At 35.0% G+C, this 15660-nt stretch overlaps 1 long non-coding RNA gene across 1 annotated transcript; it reads right to left on the bottom strand.

The window, feature by feature from the left end:
• Positions 1-9326: 9326 nt before the first annotated feature.
• On the bottom strand, positions 9327-9997 carry LOC107061447 (uncharacterized). The gene is made up of 4 exons (XR_001473979.1): positions 9964-9997; positions 9768-9860; positions 9588-9692; positions 9327-9504 (listed from the first exon to the last, which is right to left on the bottom strand). It is a non-coding gene; the product is annotated as an uncharacterized lncRNA (long non-coding RNA).
• Between the last annotated feature and the right edge of the window lie 5663 nt (positions 9998-15660).

The raw sequence follows: 15660 nt of genomic DNA, 5'->3' as shown, positions 1-15660 counted from the left end.
CATATACTCATCGATAATTGTGCAAAACATGAGTTGCAATCATTTGTCGATTGCTTTGCAGGATATCACCAAATCCTGATGGATGAAGACGATGCAGAGAAGACGGCGTTTATCACTCCATGGGGAGTGTATTGCTACAGAGTAATGCCATTTGGTCTCAAAAATGCTGGTGCAACCTACATGAGGGCCATGACTACCCTTTTTCACGATATGATCCACAAGGAAATTGAAGTGTACGTGGATGATGTCGTTATCAAATCCAAAAGAAGTTCAGACCACCTGGATGACTTACGAAAGTTCTTTGACAGGTTGCGTAAGTATAATCTGAAGTTGAATCCAGCAAAGTGTGCATTTGGAGTACCCGCGGGAAAACTGTTGGGATTTATCATTAGTAGGAAAGGCATAGAGTTGGATCCATCGAAGATAAAGGCAATCCAAGAGCTACCTCCACCCAAGACCAGGAAGGACGTGATGAGTTTCTTGGGAAAGACTGAATTAAATAAGTCGGTTCATAGCTCAATCCACATTGATCTGTGAACCCATATTCAAATTACTGAAGAAGAATGCTTCCATGAAATGGACAGAGGAATGCCAAAAGACTTTCGATAGAATCAAAGAATACTTGTCCAACCCACCAATATTGGTCCCACCAGAACCTGGAAAGCCTTTGTTACTATATTTATCTATTTTGGATAATGCATTCGGATGTGTATTAGGGAAGCATGATGAGACAGGTAGAAGAGAGCAAGCTATTTACTAATTGAGCAAGAAGTTCACACCATGCGAGGCAAGATACACCTTGTTGGAACGAACTTGTTGTGATTTGACTTGGATTGCGCAAAAATTTAGGCATTACTTGTCTGCCTACACCACATACTTGATCTCAAGAATGGATCCACTAAAGTACATCTTTCAAAAGCCCATGCCTACGGGTAAACTGGCGAAGTGGCAAATTTTGTTGAGCGAGTTTGATATTGTGTACGTGACACAGAACATCAAAGGACAAGCTTTGGCTGATCAGCTCGCAGAAAGTCCGGTGGACCAGGATTACAAGCCACTCATGACCTACTTCACTGATGAAGAGGTGTTGTTTATATGAGAAGATATATCCGAATCGTATGATAGATAGAGAATGTTCTTTGATGGGGCATCAAACTCTATAGGAGTTGGTATAGGAGCAGTCTTAATTTCGGAAACAGATCATTATTACCCAATCTCAGCCAAGATTAGTTTTTATTGTACCAACAACATGGCGAAATATGAAGCTTGTATTCTCGGACTTAAATGGCCATAGACATGAACGTCAAAGAACTCTTGATGATAGGATATTCCAACTTGTTGGTTCATCAGGTGCAAGGAGAATGGACCACTAAGAATGTCAAGATCCTTCCTTATTTGCATTACATAAAAGAGTTGAGTAGGATATTTACAAGGATTGAGTTCAAGAATGTCCCTCGAGCTCAAAATGAGTTTGTCGATGCTTTGGCAACATTATCCTCTATGATACAACACCCAGACAAGAATTATATCGACCCTATCGATATAGAGATACATGATCAACATGCATACTGTTTTCATGTAGATGAGGAGCTGGATGGAAATCCATAGTTCTATGACATAAGAAGATTGATAGAAGCACAAGAATATCCTAAAAATGCTACAAGCAAGAAGAAACGGACTTTGAGGAGGATGGCCAATCATTTCTTCCTTAACGGAGAAATCCTATATAGGAGAACTTCATATTTGGGATTGTTGAGGTTTGTCGACGCCACAGAAGCGACAAGGCTTTTGGAAGAAATACATGCAATAACATGTGGACCTCACATGAATGTGTTCACTTTAGCAAAGAAGATTTTAAGAGCTGGATATTTTTGGATGACCATGGAGAGAGATAGCATTCGATATGTGCAAAAGTGTCATTAGTGTCAAGTGCATGGAGATTTTATACGGGTTCCACCGAATGAGCTCAATGTGATGGGTTCCCCTAGGCCATTTGCCGCTTGGGGCATGGATGTTATTGGACCCATAGAACCTCCCGCATCAAATGGACATTGTTTCATCCTGGTGGCTATCGATTATTTCACAAAATGGGTCGAAGCTTCGACATACAAGGCAATGACTAAGAAGATAGTGGCAGACTTTGTTCGCAATAACATAGTTTGTCGGTTTGGAATTCTAGAATCAAACATAACAGATAATGCATGCAACCTTAACAACAATCTTATGAAGGAAACTTGTGAAAGGTTCAAGATTGCTCACCGAAATTCCACAGTTTACCGGCCACAGATGAATGGAGAAGTTGAGGCTGCAAATAAGAATATCAAGAAGATTTTAAGGAAAATAGTGGACAGTCATAGGCAATGGCATGAGAAGCTACCATATGCTGTGCTCGGTTATCGCACCACAATCAGAACGTCAACTGGGGTAACTCCTTATATGTTGGTTTATGGTTCGGAAGCAGTAATACCCGCTGAGGTAGAAATACCATCTTTAAGGATTATCCAAGAAGTTGTTCTGGATGATGCAGAATGGATACGTAGCAGGCATGAACAATTGATGCTCATCGATGAAAAGAGGATGGATGCGGTTTGTCATAGCCAACTCTATCAGAACAGAATGACCAAAGCATTCAACAAGAAAGTCAAACCTCGACAGTTCACACCAGGGTAGTTAGTATTGAAGAAGATCTTTCCTCACCAAGGAGAAGCCAAAGGAAAATTTGCACCAAATTGGCAAGGACCCAACATGGTTCATAGAGTACTCTCTGGAGGAGCGGTAATCTTAGCAAAAATGGACGGCAGATTAAGAACAAAGCCAATCAATTCAGACCGCATCAAGAAATAATACATCTGAAGACCTCCAGATTAGCGCTTATTTTTGGTACTTTTGCATTTTCAGTGTAACAGAACTACGTCTAGACTTGACTTCCCACGGTGGGGTACGTAGGTAGCCCACATCGGATCCGGTCTCCCTTAGAAAACCCAAAATCATCATTTCCATATATTCAGACCTACGCTCGATCTGAATTCCCTCGGTGGTATACGTAGGCAATCCTTGTCGGATTCGATCCCTTGCATTTCATACTTTTTACTTTTCTTTTGTATCGAACTACGTTGCGACCTGATTCCACTTGGTTACGTAGGCAGCCTGAGTCAAGCCCGGTCATTGCACGTCATATTTTTCACTCTCCCCTGTTGTATTGAACTATGTCTTGACCTGATTCCGCTTGGATACGTAGGCAGCCTGAGTCAAGCCCGGTCATTGCATTTCATATTTTTCACCTTCCTTTTGTATTTGAACTACGTCCTAACCTGATTCCACTTGGATACGTAGGCAGCTTGAGTCAGGCTCAGTCATTGCATTACATATTTCTATTTCTCCCACTTGTATTCGAACTACGTTACAATCTGATTCCTACTTTGGGGATACGTAGGCAGCCTGAGTCAGGCTCTATCAATGCACTGCATAATTTCCAAAAAAATTTCTTACCCTTAGGAAACACTTCCTCATAGTTAGCATAACCTCAGAATATGAAGAATCTCGATCGTCGCAGTGACTGTGAAAGAGCTAGACAAGCTTCAGCATGAGGGTAAAATCTACAAGAAGACTATGTTGGATATAGTCAACAAAATGGAAAGCTCGATGGACTTCGGAACATGTCATAATCTAAAAATGCTGGAGAATTACTACATATATATATATACCTAATATATAAGTAATATACATATTTTCAAAAAAAAAAAAAAAAGCTAATTCTTTCCAAAAGATTTTTCTACTCTTCCACTTACCAAGTCTCTAGGTTAAGAAACTAGGTGCATGCTAAGAAGACGTCGAAAGATTCCAGTGACGAGGTTTCAGTCCGCGAGTCGATACAAATCAACACCCCCTCCCAAACTAAAAATTTTCTTTGAGCGCAGGAACACAAGAATCAATAAAATAACATCAAGTCTCGGGGCACGACCGGAGGCGCCACTCGACCTCTACAATCATGAGCCAAAATACTATTTCCCTACTTTATTTCCCGGAAGTACTTCAACTTGCATCTTATGTCTAAGAATATTTTATATAAATTTTTTGTAGGTACGCTCAAGATCCAGATGAAATGCTGAAGAAAAGAGGGCCCTCGTAGGAAAATAGAATAGTTAGATTTCTGTCAAAATAACTCCACCAACTGGAGCTTGTAATCTGACCTCATCAACTACTCCGCCAATCGGAGACCACCGTCTAACATCGTCGAACTCCAAAAGCCTGGGGTTGTACATAGCAAATGTCACTCAAACTCCATCGATTGGAGGTTGTACATAGCAAACATCGTCAAACTTCGCCAACCGGAGGCTGTACATAGCAAACATCATCAAAATCCACCAATTTGAGGCTGTACATAGCGAATATCGTCAAACTCCACCAACCGGAGGTTGTACATAGCAAACATCGACCGAACTCCGCCAATCGGAACTTGTATATAAGAAAAGAAGCAACACTCCGCCAATCAGAGACCACATCGTAGTGATGTCACCTAAGCTCCACCGACCGGGGGCATACAAGCCCAATGAAACTTTCATACACTAACAATAACATGTTACATTACAAGCTTTACAAAGCCGGATACATGCTTTTGCTTTACAACAGCCCCGCCAAGCGGAGGTCTACATTACAAGCTTTACACAGCCGGATACAGGCTTTTACATTACAACAGCCCCGCCAGCCTTTACATTACAAGTTACTTTACCTACATCACATTCACAACACAAAAAACAGGTACATCAACAATCGTTTGGACATCTACACTCTACTCTTTTACATTCCAATTTCAATTTACAATTTTTGAACCGCAACAGGTACTTCTCACCTTTTTACATGTTGTGCAGGACAACACATTGCAACGAGGAACTCCCTCTAAGAAGCAAACTAGGGCAAGTTAGTGCAATGTCAAGCATCACTAGCTACGTCAAGGATTCACTTTCAAAACACAACTCGACTCGATTTTTCAAAAGTTCAGATAACTCTCTCAGGTCTCACTTCATTATAACCCGACACTAGGACATTTTTTTAAAAAAAACAAAAAATCATCCCTTTGCCATAAGCCTCCAGTAGAAATTGCTACGGAGCATTTTCTCATTCATGTTCTTTAGAACTATATCTCGTCCCTCTATTCGTGCTAATCTCTTCAAACCTCACCACCAAAACATTTCAGTATTACCATAATTCGATACTGGAGCAAATATTTTAACAAAAATTGCTATGTTCCTACACTCTCGAACTACATATGGCCTGATTTCTCATGAAACACTACAAGAAAAAAGGCATTTCCCAACAATTTTTTTTGTTGCTATATATCAAATGTTGTTGCAAAAAGTACTTTTGTCAACAATATAAAAGTTGTTGCATGTTGTTGCAATAAACGCTGATGCAAAAAGTTTTTGCAACAACAAAATATATTGATGCCAAAAACTAACTTATTGCAACCAAATAATTGTTTCCCTACATTAATATAGTTGTGGCTTATAAAAAATTTCGCAACAAAATTTAATGTTGCCACAAATTAACTTTTTTACCAACAATATCAGTTGTTGTAAAAAAATGACAAAAAGTTAGTTAATAATCTGTTAGAAGGATTTTAGCAACAATAATTTTTATTGCAATACATATTTATTATACAACTTTAGCAACAATTTGTGAATAACTGTATATACACAATACACTTTTCTTTTAGAATTTTTTCACAAATATTTATATTAAGAATTATATAAATTTGCAAAGGTCAATATAAGATTGATATTCCAAAGAACTAAATACTTCTGCATGTTTGTACTTGTAAGAAAAAAGAATAAGCAAGTCATTAATTATATTCTAATCCTACTAGTACCTTTTGAACAATCTGATATTCCAATAGTACTTGTATTGAAGCAATAGTTCAATTATGCATGTCCATCCTGCAAATAAAAGATAAATATAATTATAATTTGACAAAGTATGTTATAAAATACACAAATATAAATCTAAAAGACAGATATTATGAATGCACTCACTTATACACCCAAACACACTTTAACTCCTGATAAATCTCCTTATTTCATTTGCATTTAAGAAAAAATAGTAATAATATAGGTGGATTCGAGTTGTTTGGGACTCCTATGACAACTAAATAGTTTATGTTGGGAGTACTTTTCAAGATGCCACAGTACTGCTTACATAATACACATTTTCTTTTTAGAAATTTTGTACAAATATTCTCTACACTTTTAGCAACTATTTGTGAATAACTTCTATATACACAATACACTTTTCTTTTAGAATTTTTTCACAAATATTTATATTAAGAATTATATAAATTTGCAAAGGTCAATATAAGATTGATATTCCAAAGAACTAAATACTTCTGCATGTTTGTACTTGTAAGAAAAAAGAATAAGCAAGTCATTAATTATATTCTAATCCTACTAGTAACTTTTGAATAATCCGATCTTCCAATAGTACTTGTATTGAAGCAATAGTTCAATTATGCATGTCCATCCTGCAAATAAAAGATAAATATAATTATAATTTGACAAAGTATGTTATAAAATACACAAATATAAATCTAAAAGACAGATATTATGAATGCACTCACTTATACACCCAAACACACTTTAATCTCCTGATAAATCTCCTTATTTCATTTGCATTTAAGAAAAGAAAGTAATAATATAGGTGGATTCGAGTTGTTTGGGACTACTATGACAACTAAATAGTTTATGTTGGGAGTACTTTTCAAGATGCCACAGTACTACTATTAAATTTAGAGGTAATTGAATTACTACTAGACTCTATCTTGCTCAATACTATAATATTACTCCACTTTATATCAAATATATGATCCATGCGGAACAAGAGATATTTAGGCAACGTACCTCACTTGATTTCTTCTTTTCCAGCTCTACAATTTTTGCCTCAACTGATGATTTTTCACTCAAAAGCCTCTTCTTTGTTTCTTCTACGGTACGCAACATAGAACGAGCTTTCAGTTCTCATGGATCTTTTCAAAGACCTGCAAGTGAAGTCACATGAGTTTGTGTTTTGTGGATACTAATCTGGACAAAATATGAAGGCCAAATAACAATTTATGGCTTTAATTGATTATTTGCGTCAACCAACTCTTTCGGAATAGTTTTCTTTGAACCTTGAGAACTCAACTTTGGAAGCCGCATTTTTAAGCTTCGCTTCTCTGATAAGGCAGCCTACGAGGAATGGAGTAATAAAATGAATGATTGTCCCCTTAATAAATCAAATTTAATAGCATTTAAAAAATACCTTAAGCTCTACATCTTTTTCATTGCACAACGAACTAAATTTATCACAATCATAAATTGTCCACTTTATATCAAATATATGATCCATGCGGAACAAGAGATATTTAGGCAACGTACCTCACTTGATTTCTTCTTTTCCAGCTCTACAATTTTTGCCTCAACTGATGAGTTTTCACTCAAAAGCCTCTTCTTTGTTTCTTCTGCGGTACGCAACATAGAACGAGCTTTCAGTTCTCATGGATCTTTTCAAAGACCTGCAAGTGAAGTCACATGAGTTTGTGTTTTGTGGATACTAATCTGGACAAAATATGAAGGCCAAATAACAATTTATGGCTTTAATTGATTATTTGCGTCAACCAACTCTTTCGGAATAGTTTTCTTTGAACCTTGAGAACTCAACTTTGGAAGCCGCATTTTTAAGCTTCGCTTCTCTGATAAGGCAGCCTACGAGGAATGGAGTAATAAAATGAATGATTGTCCCCTTAATAAATCAAATTTAATAACATTTAAAAAATACCTTAAGCTCTACATCTTTTTCATTGCACAACGAACTAAATTTATCACAATCATAAATTGCCATTTCTAAGTTTTACTTCTCAAAAGTCAAGATATCTTTCAAGTTATCCAATTATTTTTGCATCTGTGATTCTTGGTTTTGCTTTCCCTATTTGCTTTCCATGTAAATCTTCAGGCAACTGCTCATCAATACAAAGATTATAAGCTTGAAATAAATATATATCTAAAATAAGTTTATTACATATTGTGTTTTTCTGTTGTAATTAAAATGATAGATGGATATGCATAGAGATACAACACACAAGGAGATGAAAAATCTATTCCAATAATATTATAGCAAGTCAATGTTAACATAAAAGAATGATCTCTATTTTCATCTTATTACCAGCAACATATACTTGTAAACAAAAACAAAATTTCAGCAACATATATTATTTTCATCTAATTACCAAATGTGATGCTCGAACAAACTAACAACTTATGTTTTGTGATCAATGAGCAATACTCGATAATAGCACTAGTTCAACATGTAGTAATAATAATAGTAATTAGAGTTTGCTTACCAAGAGAGGTAGGAGGACTAAACATCCTAGATGTAGCCTATTGGAACAAGATAGCTATATGCAAGTTGCTATGGAATTTGTGCTGTAACAAAAATAAGTTATGGGTCAAGTGGGTCCACTGCTATTACATAAAGGGCAATTCTATCTGAACAACCTGAGAGTATAGACCATCTATTTTTCCAATGTACATATGCTGCTACCATATGGTCCAAGCTGTTACAATGGTTGGGAATAGATAGACAAGTTTTGCCTTGGACAGAAGAAATGGAACGGGCACAAGACCAAGTACGAAGCAATAGAGTTGTTGATGCCATCTATAAAATGACCTTGGCTGCCGGTGTCTACTATTTTTGGATTGAAAGGAATAATAGTGTGTTCAAGGCTATGAAAACTGAGCCCCGTAAGGTAATCCGGAGGATAATCCAATAGGTCGTGTTCAGAGGATCACATCAAGCACGCCTAACAGCAGCCAATGCAAGTCTAAATTTTTACCCTTGAGAATAGAAACAATAGATATGAGACATTTACTTACCCATTTGACATTCATTAGACTTGCAGAACTTGTCTCCTTTGAACTGGTTGAAGCTGTAATGATATTGAAAATTGAAGCAGGAAGGCCATTTTGTTAAATATGGTACAAATTAATAACTTAGTATGTCGATAAAAGAAGAATAGAATGAGGAAGAGGCGAAGATATATGGTGAGAGTGAAAAAAAATTAAGTAGTAATGTAGCATCTATGAATTTAGCGATGTATACTATAAATAAATACCTTTGGATTCTTCAAATGAGATACTAGCGCCATCATGCTCTCTTTTAACAATTTTTTGGTCATGCACTAAACGAACTTCCATTACTTCTCAATTTTTTCGCTCCTCTTCAAGTTGATTCTTAACTTCCATTAGCTTGCTTTCTACACTATATCGTTTACGACGTTCTTCTTCTGCCTCCTTTTGTTGTTCTTGAATTTCATTTCTAGATATTCTACTTGCTAACTTAATTCCAGATCCTTGACCAAGAATGTACTTTGATTTTTTCTCCCATTATTTGCAGAAATGCAGCATTAATAATAGGATCCACATCGGTACCCTCTTCAATTTCTTGAATTTTTTCAGCAACAACATCTTTCACTTTATCCTACAAAAAAGGTTATACTAGCTTTAACTCTCCATATTTATTTAAATAAACTCATTCTATGAATAAAGGTTTAAAAAGAGTACATTCACTTCAGCAGAAGCATTAGTAACTCATTACCCATTTGGCTTCATGTGAGTTATTTCCCAAAGTTTTTGAAAATTCGGCTCTTTTCCAGTGGTTGTGTCCCTCTGTCAAAACAAATGAAATTATGTTATTGTTTAAATTGTAACTATAATCGATAAAAAGAAAGACATATATCTCACCGCTTCATAAGACACTGCTTGAAAAGTTTTTCTGCCGCAAATATGATTCACTTTTTATTTTGCCTTGTTATTTTTGTTTCTTTCACTCATTTTCTGCATTGATTTTGAGTTTAGAAATTTATTTTGATCTAAGTATATAAGAAGTCAAAAAAGAAAACAAACAATATAAAAGGTTAAATTTTTCACTTTTAACTACCTTAAAATCATCAGAGCTGAAGTAGTCTACCAAGTAATTTCCATTCAGCTTCATTAACATCTGTTGGTATGTTTTGCAGACTCTCCTCTTTTGTGGAAAATTTCTTGAAATGATCATATGATGTCTACTCCGATGATATTGATATAAATTTTTTGCTGTTTGAAGAATCGTATCCCAATTGTGTTGTATGTTCGGAAGTTGAAAGGTGTCCTGCAATCAAAATAGTATAAATAATTAGGCTAAATAAAATGTGTCTTAGTTAGTTCCCAACCCGGCCAACTGTAGTTCTCAAAAGTTCAACATCTTCTATATCAAATCTCTTGCTCAAATCTTTTCATAAATAAGTTAACATAGTGTGCAGTTGAAGGACTCTTTTCCACAACAGTTGCTAGTTTTACATTTTCCTTCGGTCAGCTTTCTTAGTAAATACGCTCAAAATGAAATTCCATTAGCGCGGTTAGCTCTGGCACGCCGAGTTTCATCTAGAATGACCTTTGATTCGGTTTCCGAGGCAGCTAGGATGATTTTGTGGCATTTAGCATTTTGTATGGAAATTCATTATAACCATTGACTTTGGGTTGTTGCTGGTGCAACACTGAATGCAAGAGGCCACAATCTAAGACCTCCACGTTCAGGAGGTCTTGGCCGCATTCGTGGAGGGTCACCTCCCTTTCCTTTCATATCCATGGGCCTCTTTAAAGAAGAAAAAAATAAAGGTTTATTTAGATGCAAGGAAGGGCCATCGAAATTTTATCATCATCAACAAAGCAAGAAATGTTATGTAAAGTAACCATATAGAGAATGCTAACTGAGGCAACACACCCAAACTCATAGAAGTCAATGACTATTTTGTTTCACTTTTACTTGTAGAATGAGAAATCATTAACTGGTCATCAGTAGCACTTCAGAGATGCAGAAAAGTACTATAAAATGTTGTTAACAAGGCTGTCTCACGGACATGGGTGTCTGAAATGAGTTGGTGTTGTTCTTTTGACTATGGTCGTGGGAGGTGCTATCGTGTCACATATCAGAAGGGTTGAGATTGGAACAAGTTTCCAATTTTTCGTAATGCCCCACAGATTTTCTAAGTAATCTGCAATAAATGAACTGGACATGGAGTGTTCTTTTTTAACAGTTACTGGTCTCAGCAGCAACTGAAAATATTAGTTCACAAAACTTAGAAGTAACTTGAAGAAACAGGTAGCTACTGAACCAGAATATGTAGATATGGTTGAACATCCTATGTTGATATCTAACTTAGTATTACAGATTTTTTTTCATGATATCATGATTCCTGAGTTCATTTACAGTTGATCAACTAATAAATTAATTTTGTTCAAGACAGTTTGTGTTGGAAAAATTTAAGATTTCCAACAGCATGTTCTCTAGACATAGTTGAAGAATAAGTAATAAAGAAGCTAAAGAATTTCATTTGATGAGATTCGGAGATAAACACGAGAAAGAAATATTCCATAGGTACAAAATCAGTGAGGAATACATTAAACAAATGATCAAATGCTAGAAGAAAAACTACATTAAACATCAGTTGATGCAGATTACAATAAATATGGAGGTCAAGTAGTTAAACTTTCTTCGATAAGATAATTCCCTATTGAGATATTATTTAAATGAACCAAAACGTTAAATTGGGAGAATGGTCAAAGGAAAAGATTCAGCCAACAAGAGTGTGAAGAAGATGTTATACGAGATTGAATTCAATTGAATGGCATTTCATTGAGCAAATGTTATAGGAGATTGGATTTCATAGTATGATGGTTAACTGGCTATTAGATCAGTCAGCAATACATTTCATATCAATGGTGCCTAATCAGAAACTATCAATGTTAAGAGAGGTCTTAGACAGGGCTCCAGGTAAACCTAATCTCAAATAGGGCTCTAGGCAATAGGAGATGAAATATCTGTGCAAATACTCAACGACAAGTTTGAGTTATTTTCAGTAGCTTTAGGACTCCATGAAAACTTAAGAAAAAGTCAGGCTTATTTTGGAGGAGTAAGTAGTCATATTCAACAGAGGATATTGGGAATACTAGGGTATGAATTTGGAGAGTTGCCTTTTAGGTATCTTGCAGTCCCTCACTCTACCAGAAGATTAACAATTCTACAATGCAAACCATTGGTGAACAAAATCACAGCTAAAATAAGCACATGGATGGTAAGACCCTATCATAAGCAGGGATAATCCAACTTATCAAAGTTGGATTGCCTGGTGTACACGCTTATTCAGAAAACAACTAGAAACTGATCAGATACTACAAAGAAAGAAAAAATACATTAAAGGAAAAGATAGCTGAACTTCTTCGACGAGATAAAAGAGACAGAGAACTACATTACCAGAAATACCATTACTGAACATTTACCATTTCAACTACAACAACAAAAATGTACAGAGAGCTAGAAAGCCAGAAACACTATTGTTGGCCATTTACCATTTCAACAAAAGAAAACGATAGAGAGCTACGATTATAAAAAACACAACTAATGATTTAGGCATTGGCTATCCATCAACAACTATCTTCAACTTTAAATTTCAAGTTAAATTAATAACACAAACTCTTGTTAATGGTTCTCAGTTAGAAAATGATCAGATGCTAGAAAAAAAAGAAAAATTACATTGAAGGATCAATTTTTGTACATTACAATGCATAAGAAGGCCAAGTACTGACTGTTTACCAATTCAACAAACAAAGAAGTCAGGGAGCTATGACGATAATCAGAAATACAACTATAATGCAAAAGAAAGCCAAATAGCTGAACTTCTTCGACAAGATAAAAGAGACAGAGAACTAGATAGTCAGAGCTATCATTACTAACCATTTACTATTTCAACCAAAAAAAGACAAAGAGAAAAGTACATTACCAGCATATAAGCAACAATCCTATTATTTGCTAGATCAGGAACTCCCTTTCAATTCTTGACATCATGTCTAGCATTATGTAGAACTTTCACTGAGAGCTCGGTAATAAAATCTTTAGCCCCAGGACCTACGGCAACTGTTCGATCTGGTGGGATAATCACCTTCAACTTTCCATTGTCATTTTCCTTACGTTTCTTTTGGGTTGAAAGCCCTGTTGTCTTTCCTCTTCCCTTTCTCTTTTTTCTTTAACAATACATAGAGATATTAAAATATATGTAAATAAAACATATATGATCTAGAGATTTTGAAGAGATATAATTTTAACAAATGGATAAACTTACTTGGAGGCAGCATTGCGCTTACATCGGCAGTTTCACTATCATTAGAAATATGCATATTTTTCATCATGATTGGCTGCAACCACAATAACAACAAACCGAGTAATATCCGACTACATGATTAGTTGCAACATACTATAATATTATATAAATAAATACTAGTCAAAATTACAAATCATAAAAGTAAAAGATAGCAATTAACAAACAAAAGCAATGCCAAAATGATAAAGTAATAAAATAGTGTTCAAAAATTGAGAGAAACAAATAAAGCTTCTAAGAAAAAAGATAAAGAAATATGGGAAAAGTAGAAAATAGAAATTAACAGTTTTGGTAAGTGAAAAACAAAACTTCTACAGACAAACTGATTCAAACAAATTTTATCTTGATGACAAGTTGAAAATCAAAACCAATCATCATCCTCAACTTCATCATATTCACTAGTATCTTCATCTATTGCAGAATCACTGAAGTCATCTACATTTTCATGATAGGCTCATCTACAACTACTAAGTCGGCTTCTTCCTCGTTATTGAGAGAAGGTGCTTCAACACTCACTCCATCAATATCTTCTCTTTCTATTCTGATGTTATCATTCTCCAACTCTACTTCTTGATTTGTTTCTCCTCTTTCAACCCAGTCAATTAGTTGATATTGTTCCATTTCATCTTTTTGTTCGGGAAGATCATACAAATTTTGTGGTCTTACCCTTATCACTGAATGCCATTTTTCACTTTGACCATGTTTCACATAATACACTGATTGAGCTTGTGAGCCTAGAATGAATGGATCACTTGTGTAATGAAGTCATGTTATATCTACACAGACAAATCCATATTTATCTTTTTTGTAACCTCTACTTTGACTACGACCTTGAGAAGGAACTTCAAACCAATCACATTGAAATAACATAACTGATTTATTGTTCATATATTGGATCTCTAAAATTCTTCTTCTCCTTCCAAAATAATCAACATTCCCTATATGTTCATTACTCTTCACAACCACACCACTATTTTGAGTTTTCAAACCTAGCTCAGATTCCATTGTTCGAAAGCGAGAACCATTCAAGATATATCCGCTATAACAAAAAACTTGAGGATCTGGAGGTCTTGCCAAAATTAGTAATTCGGTTATCACCATTTTCCTTTAATTGTATCACCTGTAGTATTTTAATTTCAAAATCACAAATAATATTAATGTTATTTAAAAAAATAAATTTACAAATCATGAAATGAAATATTTTACCTTTTTTTCAAACCATAAAGGAAATTCCTCCTTGTTTCTCTTTGCTACATTTCTATTATTCTCCTTTGTTAAAATTTCTAAATGTTCCCTATAGATTGGAGAGATTTGAAAATAAATTTTAAAAAATAGAACACAATTGTTAAGTGTTTGTAAGAAAATGATGTAAAGGTGAAACATATCTTACTCAATCCAAGGTCTGACTTCCTCACAATTTTGGAGAATGTAAAAATGAGCCTGATTGATTTCTAAAGTATTCAAATTTGTCTAGGAATGCTAGTGGTTTACCATAACAATTAAATATAGATAAGCTATTGTGATCAATGTTAGAAGAATTAGAATTCCTATCTGGACGATTTTGCTTCGTTTCCATATCACTCAAATATCTAGAGAACAATGTAATGCACTCTCCTGCAATATGACCCTCAACAATTGATCCTTCTACACGATAGTTGTTGCGTACATAACCTTTCAAGGTTCGCAGAAATCTATGAAGAAAAATATTAATATTTTAATAAATTTAAATTAAAAGAATAGATTTAAAAAGTAAGAAACCAACCTTTCAATGTAATACATCCATCGAAATTGAACAGGACCACCCAACTTCGCCTCATTTGCCAAATGAATTGCCAAATGAACCATAACATCAAAGAACGTCGGCATAAACACACGTTCTAATTTACATAATGTCACTCGTATGCTTTTATCTATCTGATCTAGCTTCTCCACAGATAACTCTTTAGAACAAAAATCATTAAGGAACAATGACAATTCAATTAATGGGTCTTGTGCATCTTTTGGTAAAATTTCTTTAATGATAAGTGGTACAATTCGCTGAAAAAGAACATGATGATCATGACTTTTAAGCCCAAAATTTTTAGCTTCCTTGATACAACGACTAATGTTAGAAGCGTAAGCATCATGTAACTTAACTTCTTTGATGAGCTGACAAAATTGAATCCTTTCTGCCTTAGACATTGTATAACTTGTTGGAGGAAGTATGTATTTATCCCCACTTTTTATGGGATGGAGGGACTTTTGATCTTCATTTCTTGCAAGTCCAATAGAGATTTCAGGGTGTCCTTTGTTTTTCCTTCAATATCCAACAATGTACCTAACACAGTTTCACTAATATTCTTTTCAATGTGCATCACATCCAAATTATGTCTCAACAATAAAGTCTTCCAAATATGGAAGTTCAAAGAATATACTTTTGTTTTTCCAATTATCATATCTTTCAG

Source organism: Solanum tuberosum, unplaced genomic scaffold, assembly GCF_000226075.1.
Source record: "Solanum tuberosum cultivar DM 1-3 516 R44 unplaced genomic scaffold, SolTub_3.0 scf00139, whole genome shotgun sequence".
Taxonomy (NCBI): Eukaryota; Viridiplantae; Streptophyta; class Magnoliopsida; order Solanales; family Solanaceae; genus Solanum; species Solanum tuberosum.
This window is presented reverse-complemented; position numbering and strand designations above follow the sequence as displayed.